The sequence below is a fragment of the Epinephelus fuscoguttatus genome, linkage group LG9, assembly GCF_011397635.1.
Source record: "Epinephelus fuscoguttatus linkage group LG9, E.fuscoguttatus.final_Chr_v1".
In the NCBI taxonomy this organism is placed as follows: domain Eukaryota; kingdom Metazoa; phylum Chordata; class Actinopteri; order Perciformes; family Serranidae; genus Epinephelus; species Epinephelus fuscoguttatus.
In genome coordinates, this window is record NC_064760.1 from 22,030,337 (window position 1) to 22,048,011 (window position 17,675).

Consider the following 17,675-nt stretch of genomic DNA (forward strand, 5'->3'; position numbering starts at 1 on the left):
CTCTGGTTCAGTGTTAAAGGTACACTATGCAGGGTTTGTATGGACTCATATAAAAGTAACTCCACTCAATCATAACGTATGACCCACTGGAGGTGTGTGACTGTGTATTTATCTGCAGAGACCCTACCCTCTGCCTCTATTTTCATGTTTTCATGTTATTTTACTAAGGTCAGGGAGTTCCCTGACACAGCACCCAGGTGAGGGCAGGACTATATGAAAGGCAGCTACCTGTTAACAGACTGTAAGCAACACGCATCCAGGAGGAACCTATGAAAATCACAAACACAGCACCACAAAAAAACTTTGTAAATATAAAGGGGTGATCGCAAAGCAGAGTAAATCTGCGGCTGGCTTTCACTTTTGCAGACGATACCCTTTATAAACTGTAAAGTGAAGGGTAAGTGTGTTATAAAACCCTCCAACACGAGCCTGCATCGATGTTGACGTACTGACCATGTGCACTGCTGTATTGTGTTCATCATACAAGATGCTCCTTACAAATTAAGTTCTGTGTAACTGCATTACACTCCTTAAGCTGCTCAAACTAAGATAGACAGTAAATATCATCATACGGACCCACACATTAATGCTACGTTGTACTAAGGATCAAATACATCCTTCTGTAGTCTCTAGAAAACGGTAGTCTTGTTTATTTTATTGTAAAGTGTTGCAGCAACAATTGCAAAAACCGAGTAGCTTATAAAAATCAGAGTGAAAAAACAAGATGTTTACAAAAGAAAAACAAAAGAAATGCCACCAAAGAAGCTTATGATTCATTTTTTTCCCCACATTTATGTATGTTAGTTATTGATTTACTTAGCCTACTTATTTATCCTTGTATTTATTTATCTTAGTGACAAAAAATAACATACAAAAATTCAAGTAAATAGCAGCACATGGCCTACAGATCACATACAAGTGACATGAATACATATGAAGCACATTTAATGGGACTAAGCTTTATCCACGGTAACAATGACAGTTCCTTTAATCGCCGCAGTTTGTCCCAAAGCTTGTCACTGTATTTATACCCTACACCTTAATGAAGGGTGCTTCATTCAGCTGTGAAGGTGACTACAAACAAAGTTACACTCCATGACGGAGTGGGAGTCCAGTTTGGCAAAGGCCCTGTGACAAAATGCTCCTGCTTTTCACTTGATTTATTACCTCAGTAAACATTTTCTAAAGCGGTTTATGGTCTAAATCACTAGTTTTGAGTATTTAACCAACAGCATGTTCATTTTGTAAATTATGGTCCCATTTAAAGTAAAATAACAATAAAGTAGGGTATGCTTTAGGGTGTCGCTACCTTGTGATTGGGTTCTCAGTGAGATCCACCACAGCTCCACCCTGTCATCCGAATATGGTCACTTCTGGATCCAACACACCAAGGTGGCGACGGCCAAAATGCCCAACTTGTGGCTTCAAAACTGTAGTCCACAAACAAAGGCATGATGTCACAGTGGCTATGTCCACTCCTTTTACACAGTCTATGGTGGAGACCAAAATAGAGACCAAAGCAAAGTGAATACTGAAATTAAATCTGCCAAGTTGTCTGAAACATGATTCTAAATGAATGCTAATGTTGCTACACGTCTGCTGGATGTTCAAACAGGTAAACTGTTTGCTAACCCATTTGTCATGTCAACTTCATAAGTATCATTTCAGTGTTGAGTTTATAGATTGTTGTGTTGCCTCCAATGGGCAAAAATGCATGTTTAAGTAACAGTTAAAGTTTTTGAGAACTTCTTCAAACATGCTAGTGATTAGCCCTCATACAAGGACACTCTGGGAGTCTTAGTCCAGCGGTTCCCCATTAGTCTAGCCACGGGGTCCAGATAGCTCCTTAGTCATTAGTTCCAAAAGTTCAGTATAGTCATAGCCATACTTGCGTTTGACTAGGTTGTCGAGCTAGTTTGCTGTCTTTGTTAGTAGCTGTCCATTGTTCGGTCAGCCATTGTACTTCAAAATTAAGGTGTTTTATACAAACATTTTACGACCCTTCGACCGCAACCCACCAGTTGGGAACCACTGTCTTAGGCTGTGTTAAATGATGTCAGGGATGTTTTGTCAAAAACGTTTCCTCACAGTCCCAAAATGTCTTCTGTCATAACATTAAGCAAGACGTCTAAATCAACTTGGTGAAAACTGCAGAGTAGTTTTAGGAAACAGCATGCCAAAATAAAGATGATTTCACTGGCTCACTGACTGTGCTGATAACAGCAGCTAATATTAGCTCGCCAAAATGAATCGTAGACACTCACTTTCAGAGAAGCTCTGATGCCGACACTTTTGGGACTCTCAAGCCTCTGCCTTCCTCTTTCTGTGCAACTGTCAGCTGTTTGGGTTGCCGTCTACTGCGACCCTGTTGAAACAAGAACAGGTGCTTACATATAAGGGCACTGCTCCGTGCTGGTCTTACTCAAGTACAACAAATACCTGCAATACGTAACATAGAGAAAACATGTAATGTAATGAAGATGCACTGGCTGAACAGCGTTAAGTGCAGGAATTCAGTGTGTGTGTGTCTGTGTGTCTGTGAAAGGGGGGTGGCGGTGAGGAGGAGGAGGGTTGGGGGTTATTGAGGGTATCTTATCTAACAGTTGAGCAGCTTTATGGCTTCTAATAGGCACCCTGTCGGATTGAATTGTAAATATGGAGCACCATTGTGCATTCAGAGGTGTGTACATCCTCTGCTTCATTTACCAGATGCTAAGTCATGACCAACCCGTTTATTACACCGTGCAATCCACAATTAAAATGGAGAGAAGCTCACAAGGAAAAAGCCATTTACCTTAGCCCGGGCTGCACTTACACACCAGACACAAATTTTACTGTTACTTGAAAACTTTCCATGCATGGAGCACATTATCATTTGATTTCCATCCAGAGTTCTCAATTAAAATTATACAGAGGTTGCATTTCATTACCTGAGCTCGGGGCAATTTGCAGGCCATTAAGCTTCTACCTGTATCAGTGGAGATGTTTTCGAGGTGAACATCTGGGGTTGAGGAGGCAGAGCATGAAATGAAATGCCCCTGGCTCTCTGTTCTGCCTTTTGTCCAAAAAGGGCTAAGGGTATTAGAACGCCATGCATAGTAAAGAGCGTGATTCTACGGGCTGCAACAAATTGGTCTTGGATCTGAACTGAAATAGAAAATTGACCATGAATGTTAGGATACCAAGTTTGTCATACAGTCACCACAAAAGCCACAAAAAAAGTATTTCAATATGTACTTTTGAATCGAGTTTTAGCCATTGTATTCAGGAATTATACTGGAGTCGGTTTTCATTATTAATTTTACTATTATTATTTAGATGCTTGTCCCAGCATGCATTTGGCTTTGAAACACCTTGAACATGTCACCAATTTCCTTGCTGTCTAAATCCTGAGGACCTGTAAAAATGCAAAGTGTTCCTTGCTGAATTCCCTGTAAAGGGATCAAGGTTCTCTATAAAACTGTAATTGATTTCTGTACCATGCAATAATAAAGACTTACCATGAGGAAACTACTCTTACGAGACCTTTTAAGAATCAAACCTCATTACACCTTGGATCTAATGTTTTTCTCTAAGTCACAATTTAAAAATACAAACTGCAATTATGTTGCCTAATGACATAATGTAATTTGCTTGGTAATATAATAAAAAACTGCGGCTCACGACGATTAATCTCTGGAATTCTCTGATCAAGCTCTGATATGTGTTCCTTGTGCATGTTTTGCTCAGTGTGAGATGAGACCATAATATGCCCACAGACTGCAGAGCTAGATAAAAATAATCATATCAGATTTTCATTTCAAGTGATTTAAATGCCACAGTGATGTGGGCTGCATAAACTTCTTGGAACAAATTGTTGTTCTTGTAATACCTCACCATTGTTTATAGAAAACCATTAACCGGATGTGGATGGTTGGCCTCTTTTTTTTAACAAAGTAAAATGTAAAATTTTTCAGAGTTGGAAGTCTTTAAAATAGATTACTTGAAGGGATTACTTTATTTGTTTTTGTGTATCTGTTCTAACACTGTGTCCTAACTGAATGAGACGTCAGTTTGTTTGCATTTTCTCCTACTGGAATGTTCCAGAGTCTGTACAGATATAACTATGTCAAATTTAAGACTTTTTAAGGCATTTTTAATACCACCGGCTAAAGACTAAGACTAAACCTGCAACGGAAATACACATAGATATGCGTGTGGAAAAACAGAGCAATAAGTAAAAATGACTATAACTGGGTGAGCTTAATTTAAAAAAACAAAAACAAAATCGTGTCACTGTCAAAAATGCTATTTATTATTGCAATATTCAGAGAAATAATGCTGTAAAAATAAATTTTCTTCGGTCTGTCCAATGATTGTCAACAGGTTGGTGAGGCTGGAGAAATTTTCACGGTAATGTGGCCGAAAAAATTTAAGACCCATCAAATCTGAATTTAAGACAATTTAAGACTTTTAAAGGGATAGTGCACCTAAAATTGAAAATTCAGCCATTATCTACTCACCTATATGCCGAGGGAGGCTCAGGTGAAGTTTCAGAGTCCTCACAACACTTGCGGAGATCCCAGGGGAGAGTGGGTAGCAGCACAACTCCACCTAATGGAAGCTGACGGCGCCCCAGATTCAAACATCCAAAAAAACACAAAATATCTCCATACTGCTCGTCCATAGTGATCTAAGTGTCCTGAAGCCCCGACATAAAAAGTTGTTTGGAAAAATGTCATTTAAACTCTGTTTTTAGCCTCACTGTAGCCTGCAGCTCTAACTGCCTCTCTGTGGACCATGCTCACATGTGCATGCTTGCGCAAGACATGGGCACCGCGTTCATGTGTGTTCACGTGCTTTCGCTGGTCTTGTGCGCAAGCGTGCACACGTGAGCGCAGAGTACAGAGAGGCAATTAGAGCTACAGGCTACAATGAGGCTAAAAACAGAGTTCAATTAAGTGTTTTTGGACGTTTGAATCTGGGCCGCCGTCAGCCTCCGTTAGGTGGAGTTGTGCTGCTACCCCCTCTCCCCTTGGATCTCCGGAAGAGATGTGAAGACTCTAAAACTTCACCTGAGCTTCCCTCGGCATATGGGTGAGTAGATAATGGCTGAATTTTCATTTTTGGGTGCACTATCCCTTTGAGGCCTTATATTAAGAAAACTTATTTTAAGACTTTTTAAGAACCTGCAGACACCCTGCTGTTTTGAGCTGAACTTTTGTCAGATGCCCTGTTTTCATTAATTCCTGTTGCTTGCTTTGAAAGCTCCGTGGTGGACAAGAAGTGGCTGATTTGTAAATTTAAAATGAGAAGTTATTATACAACACCTCCTAATTTCACTACAAAAAAAAAAAAAAACATATAAGGTAGCAGCTGGCTGGATGGAGATCCCCAGGCAGCTACAAGTTTCTGATTACCTTACCAATGGATACTGCAATATAAAGTACATGTTTCCTGTTAATAAGTACGAACATGGAAAGACAATAAGTACTTGTCCATGTTTTAAGCGGTTACATCTCCAGTCCAGTGCACAGATAAGAAGCCTACAAGGTTTGTTTACAAGACGTAACAGATGTGCATATTTAATGGCTTTCATGTGGACAGAGAGCGACGCTCACTTGCTGTTAGAACATAGTGTTAAATTCATATGAGGCATGCATATCACATAAACAGATTTTTAAACAGCAGAGGAGGTGAACAGCCAGGGCATGAAAATATGAAGTTTTTTTTTTTTTTTTAAATAATCAAAATTGATTAAAATAAGCTACTTAGTTTAAGTAATCTAATCAGATATGTTATAAAATACAATTTAGGGCATGTTTCAATAGTCTGTAGTGGGATACTTGTTAAAAGTATTCATTCCAAAACTGATCAAAAGTCACTCATTGTCATTTAATATCTTAACTATACTGTCTGCCTGTAAAAGTTGACTTTTAGGTGACACTGTATTAATGTTGTGTAGCCTCTAAACAATCTGAATAATTAGTGCTGCATGCTGAGGTGTGGTATTCATATTTATGGAAGAGATCATACGAATGAATTAAAACAATTGAGCAACAATCTCTATATTTCATCGCCTCTGATTTAGCATTTCTCATTATGTTTGACGCCATGCTGTCGCACGCAAAAATTGCATTGACTGGTTTCCTTTATGTAAGAAGCAATATCTATGCAAAGAGCTGTTTTATCAAGTGTTACTGCGGTTGCTATAGAGTACCACCCTTTAATCTTCTGTAGTTAAAAGAAGTGAAAAGAATAAAAAGCCAGTCTAATATCTTTCATGAAAAAAAAAAAAAAAAACGGAGGAAAAAAAAAAGATCAAAACCCCGTAGCAAAACCCATACTTAGTGCAGGGCAGCTTTGGTGTGTCTCTTTTCACACTGTTGTGAATAATAACATTTCTTTGTTGGGGATTATAGGTCCTTGCTACAGGGTGTTCCAAATAATTTTGCTTGTGACAGCCTGAAATGGCTTTCAGTTTGTCAAATAACTGCAGAGTTGCTGTCTAAGTCATGCAGTGAACATTCAAAGATCACTTTCCTCAACACTGCGAGGCGGCTGCGTTAAGAGAGCCCCAACACAAACTAGCTTTTCATTTCTGTTATCATACTCCAACAGTATGGGGATCTCACTAGAGATTTGTGTGGTACAAGTTGTATTCTAGATGATATGCAGTAATCAGGCCCTTTGAGTCTCCTTCTGTCTCTCTCCCTCTCTGACTCTCTCTCCAGTCTGTCTCTCCCTCTTTCCCCTGCCCTCACTAAAGCTGGTGAGCACTCAAGTTTTGCAGTGTTTTAGCATTACATCATTCCACATGGCACACTATTAAGCTTTTGGGAACTGGGAAGACAGCCCAAGCCTTCAGATTTGTCATAGCATTGAGCTCCATTGTTGCACTGAACAGATGAATCGCATGCTGACCAAACCGGCACTAAGCTAGGGGAAATAATTAATGCACAGTCCTCTTTTTTCTCTCTAATACAGCACATGGACAAGTGGTGACACTGCGACTAGTTGTCAGATTTTGTCCCGTTTGTGTCAACACTGGGGACACATATTTATTCTGCACGGGGCATGGCCTCCATCCATCTATCCCTCCATCTGCCCATATGATATTCCATCCAGGTACGATGTCATGGCGACGCTTAGTTATGCAGTGGAATTTATTGTCTGCACTGCGGCAGATTACCATTGCTTAACATGCCACACAGGAGACTTAAAGAGGCAGCACCTTTCACAGTGTTGCATCCTGCTGGCAACTATGTTGGAAAGCCTGAGGCATGCTGGGAAGCCTGGTCTTTATGCATGGTTTCCTATGCTGTGAAGGACATAAGGCTTACAGTACAGTGCAAGAGAAGAGAAGAGAAGGAGGAGACTGAATATATTAAAAATGTAATATTCAACCTGATAATATATTTACATTTTTATTTTTGTTTTGTTTGTGTTTTTTATTTTTGCTTCTAGTTTTTAGTGCTTTTATTTTATTACTTTTTCAAAGCCTGTATGTGATGCTACATTGCATACATTGACCTAATAACTTGAGTCTACTTTACCATGGGGCTATATGATATGGCCTATAATACTATTGGAAAAATTTAGGCTATATCATGATACAAAATATATATTGTGATATTTTTAAATCTCCTCTATAGACTACTTAAATACAAAAATACTGAATTAACAACTGATACAATAAAGTTAAATAAAGTGGTGTAATAATAGACCTAAATAAAGTACTGTCATAATTAAATAAATCAAATTACTGAAGCACCCAGCTTGTCTCAGGCTGGAGGTGTTGAACTTGAAGCTGTTAGTAGAAACTTAAACTGTCACAGCAACACCTTTAAACGTGAGGGAAGGTGGAGCAATACAGACAAAAATTCATATCTCGGTATTTACAGGCTGACTGGTGATACACGATATATATCTTGGTGTTTTCTACAAAATGGGCTACATGATTTCAGTTGCATATCAAAGCCACATCTGAGATGTCACACGCACTTTTATAAAAACAGACTGTAATCAAAATAAAATGCAAAGACAGGGATTTTATTTCCCTGTTTGAAAATATGCAGCTGCACAACATGTAAATAAATTATATAAAATAAATAGCAGGACTGTATGTTAACTTTTTGCACATAGCACTGGAGCTACAGAGGTTTAAAGGTTTGCAGCACAGGACACAAAACTATGACATGAGTATAAAAGTATCACGTAGGCCTAAATCCATTGCAGTCTGAAACAACTAAAAATCTTTGTGGCCGGAGTTAAAAAGTCATTTTCCATGTCCTTTCAAATGAATCGATGCTGGAAAATGATTTAAATTTTTTTATTTATTTAGACTATTAATCTTATTTATGCACATAGCATCAACAGAGAGGCCGAGGGAGGGAAGGAGCAAGAGACACTTATATATATATATATATATATATATTCACCCTACTTCACCCTATATTGATAGAGCGCTGTTGTCTAAATCTATATCTTGCTTGAAAATCTATCAGTATATCGTACATAGTTGTTATATCGCCCAGCCCTAACATGAGGATTAATTCCATGTTAGCAGGAAACAAACTAACAGCTCTCCAGTTCATACATAGTTGTTATATCGCCCAGCCCTAACATGAGGATTAATTCCATGTTAGCAGGAAACAAACTAACAGCTCTCCAGTTCATATATTAATAGTATTTGTCACACTGGTGCTCCATGGTTGCAAAATGCAACAAAATGGTTGCAGTCTGGAGCCCTGCAAATATAAAAACACACAACTCGCCTCGTACTATCGCCCATGACAAAGCGGTCTGATGTATGTTTGTACCTGTAGCTTAAAAAAATGACATGATAACTAATATTTGATAAAATTAATTTGTCACCCACCCCTACTTTGCCATTTTCAATGATCAGGTATACAACCCCACTGTCTATAAGGTCAGTATCTTTTATTTAATTCCCCCAAAACAGCCTTCATATCAGATAACTTGATACATTTTAGTATTCCATCCAACTCCATTCAGTAACAAAATACAGATTCAACCTAAATAATTCAACACCACTGCACGTCAAACAGGGGTATCAGGCATGAGCCTCAGGATGAATTTGAAGGGAAAGTTCTTTACCAAGCTAAAGGCTATGTAACAAAAGACTTAGGCTACTCTGAGTACAAGAGAGTTTCCTGCAAAAAAAAAAGAAAAAAGTGTGTAGTAAGATGAGAATTAATCTTTTGAAGTTGTTATCTGCATGCATATGCTATGAGATTCAGATACCAGGCTATAGGAGGATAAGAAAGGTTCAGCTTTTGTCCACCGTGGGCAATCCTCCTGGCAATATGGCTGCTGTGTGGGTTTTGCCCATGTGATGCTGATTGCCTGGGGTTAAGCAAGAAACAAAATGTTCTAAAAATTGATTAAGTCAACCCTGGTGTGCCTCTGTTCAGATCCCATCTGTAGGTAGTCACAGACTATTGCCTACAGCTGAAACACTGTAGCAGGAGTGTTCAGTTTTGCAATATCACTCCATTGTACTTGCACATTTGTTATTGCTTTAGAACTTCCTTGTCGTGTTCACATAACTGTCATTTCATCACTATGCATATCTAGAGTTACGTATCTATTGTCTTACATGATTTAAAGTAGGTTCAACCTAACTGTCTTTCTGTGTGGGAATTTGATTCGAGGACAAATGACTGTAAGGTACATATGGAAGATTTAAAAGTGATTTAAAGATTAAAGTAATCTGTTAAGTTTTTACATGAATGAATTTCCTTTTTGTTAAGCCCCCTTTACACTGCCAGATTTTCTGCGAATGTTGGGCCGTTTTGCCGGCCAGCTGCGAGCATTTATACACACAGAGGCGGAATGGCAAGTTGATCCAAGGCGCCCAATTTTCCGCCTCGTAGGGTTGTCACATTGGCAGAACCCTTTTAGTTTAAACAGACCCAGGTGGCCTTCCGCAACGGGAGGGGCTTTTGAAGACTTGTGGGCGGAGCTGTTAATGACGTCGCACGTGCGAGCCACTGGCGGTGGATAAACAGAAAACAGCTGATAGCAGGAATTAGCGAGCAGCTAGTAGCAAGAGGGAAACGCAAACCTGACAGACACTGTAAAGATGAGCAACTGGGGAGACAAGGCATTGCGCGCCCGCAAACGAAGAGGCCATTAACCATCAGATGATGGGGATGGTGAAGAACGGGCCGATTTACGAGAGAATCGCCGCCTGACTAGCCACAGCTTCCCTCCCACGTTACTGTTTATGTCACACACTGAGTCACACGTTTTGTTACTTGCTCACGCCTCCCATTGCCCCGAAAAAGGCACATTCTCTATAAACAAAAGTAAGCAGGCAGCATTTTGTCGCACTCCCCGATTTTGTTTTTATACTGCCAATGCTGAAAAAAGACTGACTGGGCTTTCCTGCAAATTTGCACAATTCCTATCTAAAAAGGGCCTTAGTCTAATCACTCATGTCTGGCGGGACTTTCCTAGGGGAAATCCACCTTTTTTTTTTTTTTACTTAACAGAGGAGGAAGAGGATCAGGTAGCACAAAAGCAGTTTTGGCCACTACAGCACCAGCTTTTACACCTATTACAACACTCATCATCAAAGCAGAGTCTCTGGGAAGTGATGCACACAAACACAACATTCTGGTACCTAAGATGATACCAGAAAAAACCCCACTTAACTGCAGTATGTTTTCTGACAAAGATGACTTGGCACAAGATATGCTCATCTGAAGCCAAACAATCAACAGGCCAGTCAGTTTGTCAATGAGTCAAACAGCTGTTTCACCATATATTAATTTAAGTTCATTTGGTGTTATAGTTATGGCATCTCCCTGCAAATATATCGGTTACAATCAAGACTGAGCTAAAGCAGCAAAGCAGATAACATTAGGTTTATAAAATGTTCTTTCTTGTAATGAGCAACATTACTTCTCTGATGATATTTGTTAGAAACCAATCTATGAAAAATATTGTATTTTCTGGTTTCATTAGGACCACATTTAACATCTTCTGTTTATATCATTCAATAGCAAAAACTCAATATAGCCAAACTATAATATTTCTCTTCTTTTTTCTGTTGTGGTTGAGGCTCTATGTGCCTTAAATTCACCATTCACCCATAAACGAAAGTTACATATTGTTCCTCTTACCTGAGGTGCTATTTATCATTTGAGGTTGTTTTGGTGTGAGCTGCCAAACGTTGGAGATACTGGCGGTAGAGATGTCTGCCTTCTCTTGAATATAGTGGAACTAGATGGCCCTCGGCTTGTGGTGTTTAAAGGACCGAAATAATACATTTGAAAAACTCAACAGCAATGTCTCTTTACAGAACTCAAGACCGGGTTACTAAAGACAATCCAAAGACCTTGATGTGGGTAGTTTAACGTAGGATTCAGTTTCCAACCGTATCATCGCGCAGGAGGAAAGGCCTGTGACAGCGCCAGATGTAAACATTAATGGCGGCCTTGCTGGCTGAGCTGTAACATTACCTAGCAGTATCAAACTGCATGCTTCCCTCTGCACTGTGATACAGTTGCTAGGTGTAGTTTGGCAGAAAAAAAAAGTTCCTACTAGGGTTGTAATCAACCAAAGAAAATCTTGGTTGACTGAAATTCTACCTACTCAATCGATTCCTCAATGGGGAGAAAAATCTGCTGATCTGATTGACCAAATTGCCACAGTGCACTGAGTGCACCAAACCTGGTGGCATTTTGTGTCCACCAAAGCGTCTTTTTCCTGTCAGGACTGGGCATGAAGTCCTGCCCAGGGCCAGTTAACTTTCTGTCCAGGCAATGCCCTGAGTGCCCAGTGTAATAATGTCCAAAAATAAACTGTGCACACTTAACTTTTTTCCACCTCAATTGCATGCGCTGGTCTGTCTCACCACAAAATCTTGAACAGGACTGATGAGAAAAATCTGACACATTGGACCCTACTGAAATTAACTCTGGGGTTGCCAATATATCACTGTACCGTTGCAACCAAGAGAGAGGTTTACTACTTTGCTACGCTGAGCTCATCACTGTCACCAGCTGCTCCATCGCAGTGGATAAGGGGCGAGACAAACACAGCATAGACCAACCGACACAGAGAACAAATACAAGTGCTAAACAACTACAGCGTTCATTTTTCAGCTGGATAAAGAAACGCTTCAGGAGACACATGGCCTTATCTAAGTAACAAGTAACAAGTAAGTAACACCAGCAACTGTCAAACCAATAAGAGTTTGGTTGGATAAGAGTATAACAACCAAACAATTGACCAACAGATGAATTATTCTGAGTAACCGGGTCATGATTTCTGAATTCCGTTAAGTATATAAGTGGGTTGTTTTTTTTTTCGAACTCTGAACACCACAAGCTGAGTACCATCTAGTTCCATTATTTTTTGAGAGAAGGCAGACATCTCTACAGCCAACATCTCCAACACTCTGCAACTCACACCAAAACCATCTATTAAGATAAATAGCACTACAGGTAACAGGAAAAATATGTATTTTTGATTTTGGGGTGAACTGTCCCTTTAAAGCAGTCCAGCACATTTCACAGGAAACTGTACCTGAACACAGACAGAATAAACAAGTAGAAGCAACATACAGAATGAAACAATAACTTTTTGACTTAACCAGTTTTCACTGTGATTATCTCCTATTATTTTGACAATAACATGTTGTGGATATAGTGGGGTAAACATAAGATTTAACATTGTATTTTTCCTCTATATTCTTATTCTATCGTGGCCGTAAGAGCTCAGCACACTGCAACTGAAGAACACAAACCAAGAAACATTTTCTCCGATTTGACAATACATATGCAGCTTGAACAGCCAAACTGCAGATACAGAAAGTAGAAGAAAGTATAGATTGGTATGTTAATTTGAGCTAGTATCCTGCACCATATAGTGCCCAGCCTGTGTGAGCCAACAACACACTCGACAGCAACAATAACTAGCAATATAGAAATGCAGCAAGCCATATACTACATGTGTTGTGCCAGTTACTTAAAGATTTGAATCAATTACTCATTACAAATTTCTCATTGAAAAGAGGCACTTTAATAGTAAGTCAACAGCAGGAAAAATGAGCAATTACTTCTTACTTTCCTTTTGTTGCTCAGCTCAGCACTGTCAAAGCTGCCTTCAAACAACTCCAAAGGCTCCACACCCACACATCACACCTTCTGTATTTAACACTTGTGGAAATGTAAAACAAGACAGTGTGGTTCAACAAGCAGCCGACCTACAGTTAGACCATTTTTGCAGGCCATTATCACCTAGCTCAACAGCACTCTAGAAATACCATCTTTACGATAAAGCTGCAGGGTTCAAACAACTTCCAACAATAAAGAACACCCAGGTGACTCCTAAATGCAGGTTTACCGGTGGCTATTATTATCAAGCCAGCTGAGAAGACACAACATGCAGTGTAATTAAGGCAATTTTGGGGTCACTGGGTGTCACATTGTGCCTCTTTTGGTTGAGGCTAGCTGCATCCCCACACCTCCGTCTCTTGAGCCAAGTCAAAACATCCTAGACTAGTCTCTCAACCAAATAAGCAGCAATACTCACATTACTGTAACACTCAGTGCTGTGTTGTTGCCCAACTGCTAATTCATAATAAAACTCTTGGACCAGACTGGTGACACACATTAGTTTACAGGATTTACCATTGCCTATTTGTATTCATGGCCATCGTCAACATTAAGGGTGTGCCATTATAATCTTGTTTACGATAATACTGGTATGATTTTCAATATCATATGAAAATAAATAGGGATGCACTGAATATTCGGTAACCGAATATATTCAGCCAAATATTGCAAAAAAACACACATTCGGTATTCGGTGGAATAAGTGAAAAGCAAGGCTGAATAATAGCGGCGTGTTTTGATAACGCGATCAAACTGCGTGCGGTGACGGACGGAGTAAAATGTCAGCAGTGTGGCAATATTTTACTCCGTCCGTCACTGAACTCGCATTTGCGACTAAAAATAGTTTTGTGCAGGCAAAATAAATCATTCAGCACGCTGTGTGAGAACAGATTTCAACCAGCAGCAGAAACGAAATGGCGAATCCCACCGGTTGTGGGTTGAACGGGGGTCACAGAAACGGACAGGAATACGTATTCCTGTCAAATACGGCGGCGCATGATAACGGCTTACCGGCGACGGAAAAGTCCGGCTCCAGGTGAATAACTTGTTGTCATGACTGTATGACAGTATGTGGCGTATCAGAGGAGAAACGAGCCATTCACGTTTCTCTCTTTGTGGCAGGTAACGGTCCACAAACCTCACCGCACTTTAGGGACTGTTCTTAACTTATGAAGGGACTGTCTGGGGAGGAGGGTGGCTGGTTGATTTTTATTTTATTTATTTATTTTATTTTGATCCCCCCTATGTTAATCACTTATTGATGCTGTTTTTGAAGTATGAATAAGTCAGTGAGTAATTTATTCCATTGAAATATCATTGATATATTATAGAAAAGTGATTTATCTTTTTATAAATGACAAAAGGCACATCTGCCTCATTTTTACTGTGGTATCGTGATACTACTCAGAACCATGATATTTTCAATGGTATCATACTGTGGGTCCAAATTTTGGTACCGTAACAACACTAATCTGGAGGGGGTTCATCTGCAAAAACTAATTAAAAACTAAAGAACGGCATTCAGTATTCGGTACTCGGTATTCGGCCAAGCGTTTAATATTATTCAGCTTCGGCTACAAATTTTCATTTTGGTGCATCCCAAAAATAAATATCGTGATTCTTGCGATATTTTGACTTGACACTTACTGTGATGTCCTGAATGTTTTATGAACAGCCCCAGACTTCTCAGCCTCTTTTAGTGAGCTATCACTCAGAGGGAACTCTGTGTCGTCAGATGATTTTGTCATAAACCTTTGGTAATATAAACCTATGTGATGTGATCGTAGCATAACAGCCTGTTGCAGGTTACAGCGTGATGATTAGAGGAGAAATGGCAGAGGGGGAAATTACATATTTATTTATATATATAAAGATCCCAGGGTACATTTTTGTATTTGGGAACTGTTTAAATGTGTAAGTTGTGGTAGATCTTATTTTGTTGAACTTTTAATATTGTATACATAATGTGAAATCATGAAAAACTATGTCACTTATTTGGTTGCAGTTCTGTTTTCCTAAATTAATATTACTTTTTTTTTTTTTTTTTTTTTTTACTAACGTGTCATATCTTCAAGAGTATTGTTATCGCAAAATTACCCTGAAATATTGTGATATTATTTCAGGGCTACCCCTAGTCAACACCTAAATAAATATGTACAAAAGTATAACATTAAGCATATATAACGTATTTTCCCACCTGCAATAACGTTAGCACAACTTTGTAATATTCTCCACCCATTCTCTTGTTAACTGCTCTATAGGTTTTTATTTAACCTTAATTTTATAAGGGTACCCTGGTACCAGTTTATCTATTATTAAGCTGGCTGGGTATTACAAAAGGCCTAGCTTAATTAACTATTTTCTTATATCTAGCCTAATTATTCTCAAGCTAACAGCTTAAACTCTATTCTTACTGTACGTCTACTAGCAATACATTTAACTTTTACAGTCTGAAATAAATGAAACAATTTATAGGTCACAATAAAAGCCATGAAACAACACTGAATAAACAACCGTGGATGCTCCACGTGCGTTAGCTAACGTTAGACATATTATGCTAACCGGTAACACTGTCAGTAGCCTGTGAATTGCTTATTGTAATTGTTAATGCTAGTCATTTATGCTAATCGCTCGCTACCACTAGTCATTTATGCTAATAGCTAGCGCTACTCGGTTATTCTAATCGCTAGCCCGCGACCTGCTAATGCTAACTGTTAGTCCTTCCAGTACATACACATATCCCAGCCTGCCATGAAAACTGTTTACAGTTCTCTTACCTGTTGTACAGTTACAAAACTGTGACAGCAGTCAACAACACGGTGTTTACTCAGCAGACATCCGCTCTGCTGTCGCTCTTGACTGTGAACACGGTTGTAACCATTGTGGTTAAACTCACAGCGCCCCCTGCTGACCTTTCTCCAGCACAGACCGGCTTGGGTCCATGTTTACTTCCTGTCAGCTGGTGTCATTCACAGAAACAAAACATGGAAAACAGGAAATGGCCCCATGTAGACCTTTTAATTTAGATACCTATGTTTTTAAATTTTGGACGGCCTCTGGTGCTGCCGCAGGCACATAAAATGGAGATATTTAATGTAGAAATGGCGGGAACATTAACATTAACATTAGTGTTTTCTAAGCCGGTCTTCACGCTACACTGGAAAGTTCACCACCAGTGCATTGTGGTGTGTAGTGGTTACCCCTTAACACAGTTAACAACAGGTGACAAAAAGCAGGTATTGATGGGAAGGTTACTTTTAAGATTACAGAATACTAGTTACCCTATTTTAAGTGTAATAAGTAATGCAACTATTTTATTTACTTCATCAAAGTGATGCAACTTATTACATTGGATAACTTTTTGATTACTTTTCTTATAAGACTGATTGCGATAACTAACGTATAGAGGTTTCGTCGGGTTTGACAAAAAGCATTTCAATGTTGACAGCATTTTCACTAGTGTAGTTTAAAGTAGTGTTAGAGCCTTTTCTTATTTCAGAGTAAAATATTGTTGAATTTTGAGCCCTAAGGCGTTACGTCTGATGACATGGCCACCCGCCTTGACATGTTCATCTGGTCACAACCAGGCAACTACAGACCCAGGTCGCTTTGAGTAATGCACAGTGATACCCAGTGATAGCACTGTTGGCGGCCAGAATCGGGCCACCCGATTCAGCCCGATTCTGAGGCGTCATTCATGCCAAGTCTCAGCCGAGTCAGGCAACCGGATGCAGCCTGGCTAATTTCATCCAGTGTCAGCAGCCGCAATCAGGCCAGGTGATTCGGCCTGATTCTAGGGCATCATTCATACCCAGTCTCAGCCGAATCAGGGAGCTGGACCCAGCATGGCTAATTTCATCCAGCATGCCGAGTTTGGGCCGATGCTGGGCCAGGTCATTTCTGATAACGGCCAGTGATGGCAGTGTCAGCAGCCGGAATCGGGCCAGCTGATTTGGCCCAACTGTGGAGTGTCATTCATACCAAGTCTCAGCCGAATCAGGCACCTGGACCCAGCATGGCTAATTTCATCCAGCATGCTGAGTTTGGGCTGATTCTGGGCCAGGTCATTTTGGCTACCGGGGTTTGAGCTGTAAGTCTAAACAAAACAAATCAAAAGCAATGCTCAAAATTTGAGTGCACATTGCCAAATAAATGGAGCTTGCTTGGACGTAGAGACAGCTCCTTGTCAGCCATCCAACACTGGATGGTGCTGCATTTAAATTTGTCCCAAAGGCTTTACTGTCCTAGGTTGTCTGGATATGAAAAGATTCATTACATATTTTTCTTAGTACATTTATTTTGTAATTTAATTACCTAACTCCATCACATGTAACTTCCCAATACCAGATATAAACATTTAAAACTGATGAGCATGCTAGCAATTAGAAGGCTGACCCTGAGTGTAAAGCCAATGTCTTAATATCTAAAATAAGCATTCTAGTTTCTGCTCGTTGAGGTGAGGTAGACATATTTATCAGTGTTTGTGTGCCCTGGAAACTTCCATTGTGTTGTGTTGGTCTAGCAGCACTTCTGTGTTTGTGTTTC

At 39.6% G+C, this 17,675-nt stretch overlaps 1 long non-coding RNA gene across 1 annotated transcript; it reads right to left on the reverse strand.

Annotated features, from left to right (window-relative positions):
• Positions 1-1,004: 1,004 nt before the first annotated feature.
• On the reverse strand, positions 1,005-16,022 carry LOC125894543 (uncharacterized). The gene is made up of 3 exons (XR_007450077.1): positions 15,908-16,022; positions 2,265-2,365; positions 1,005-1,490 (listed from the first exon to the last, which is right to left on the reverse strand). It is a non-coding gene; the product is annotated as an uncharacterized LOC125894543 (long non-coding RNA).
• Between the last annotated feature and the right edge of the window lie 1,653 nt (positions 16,023-17,675).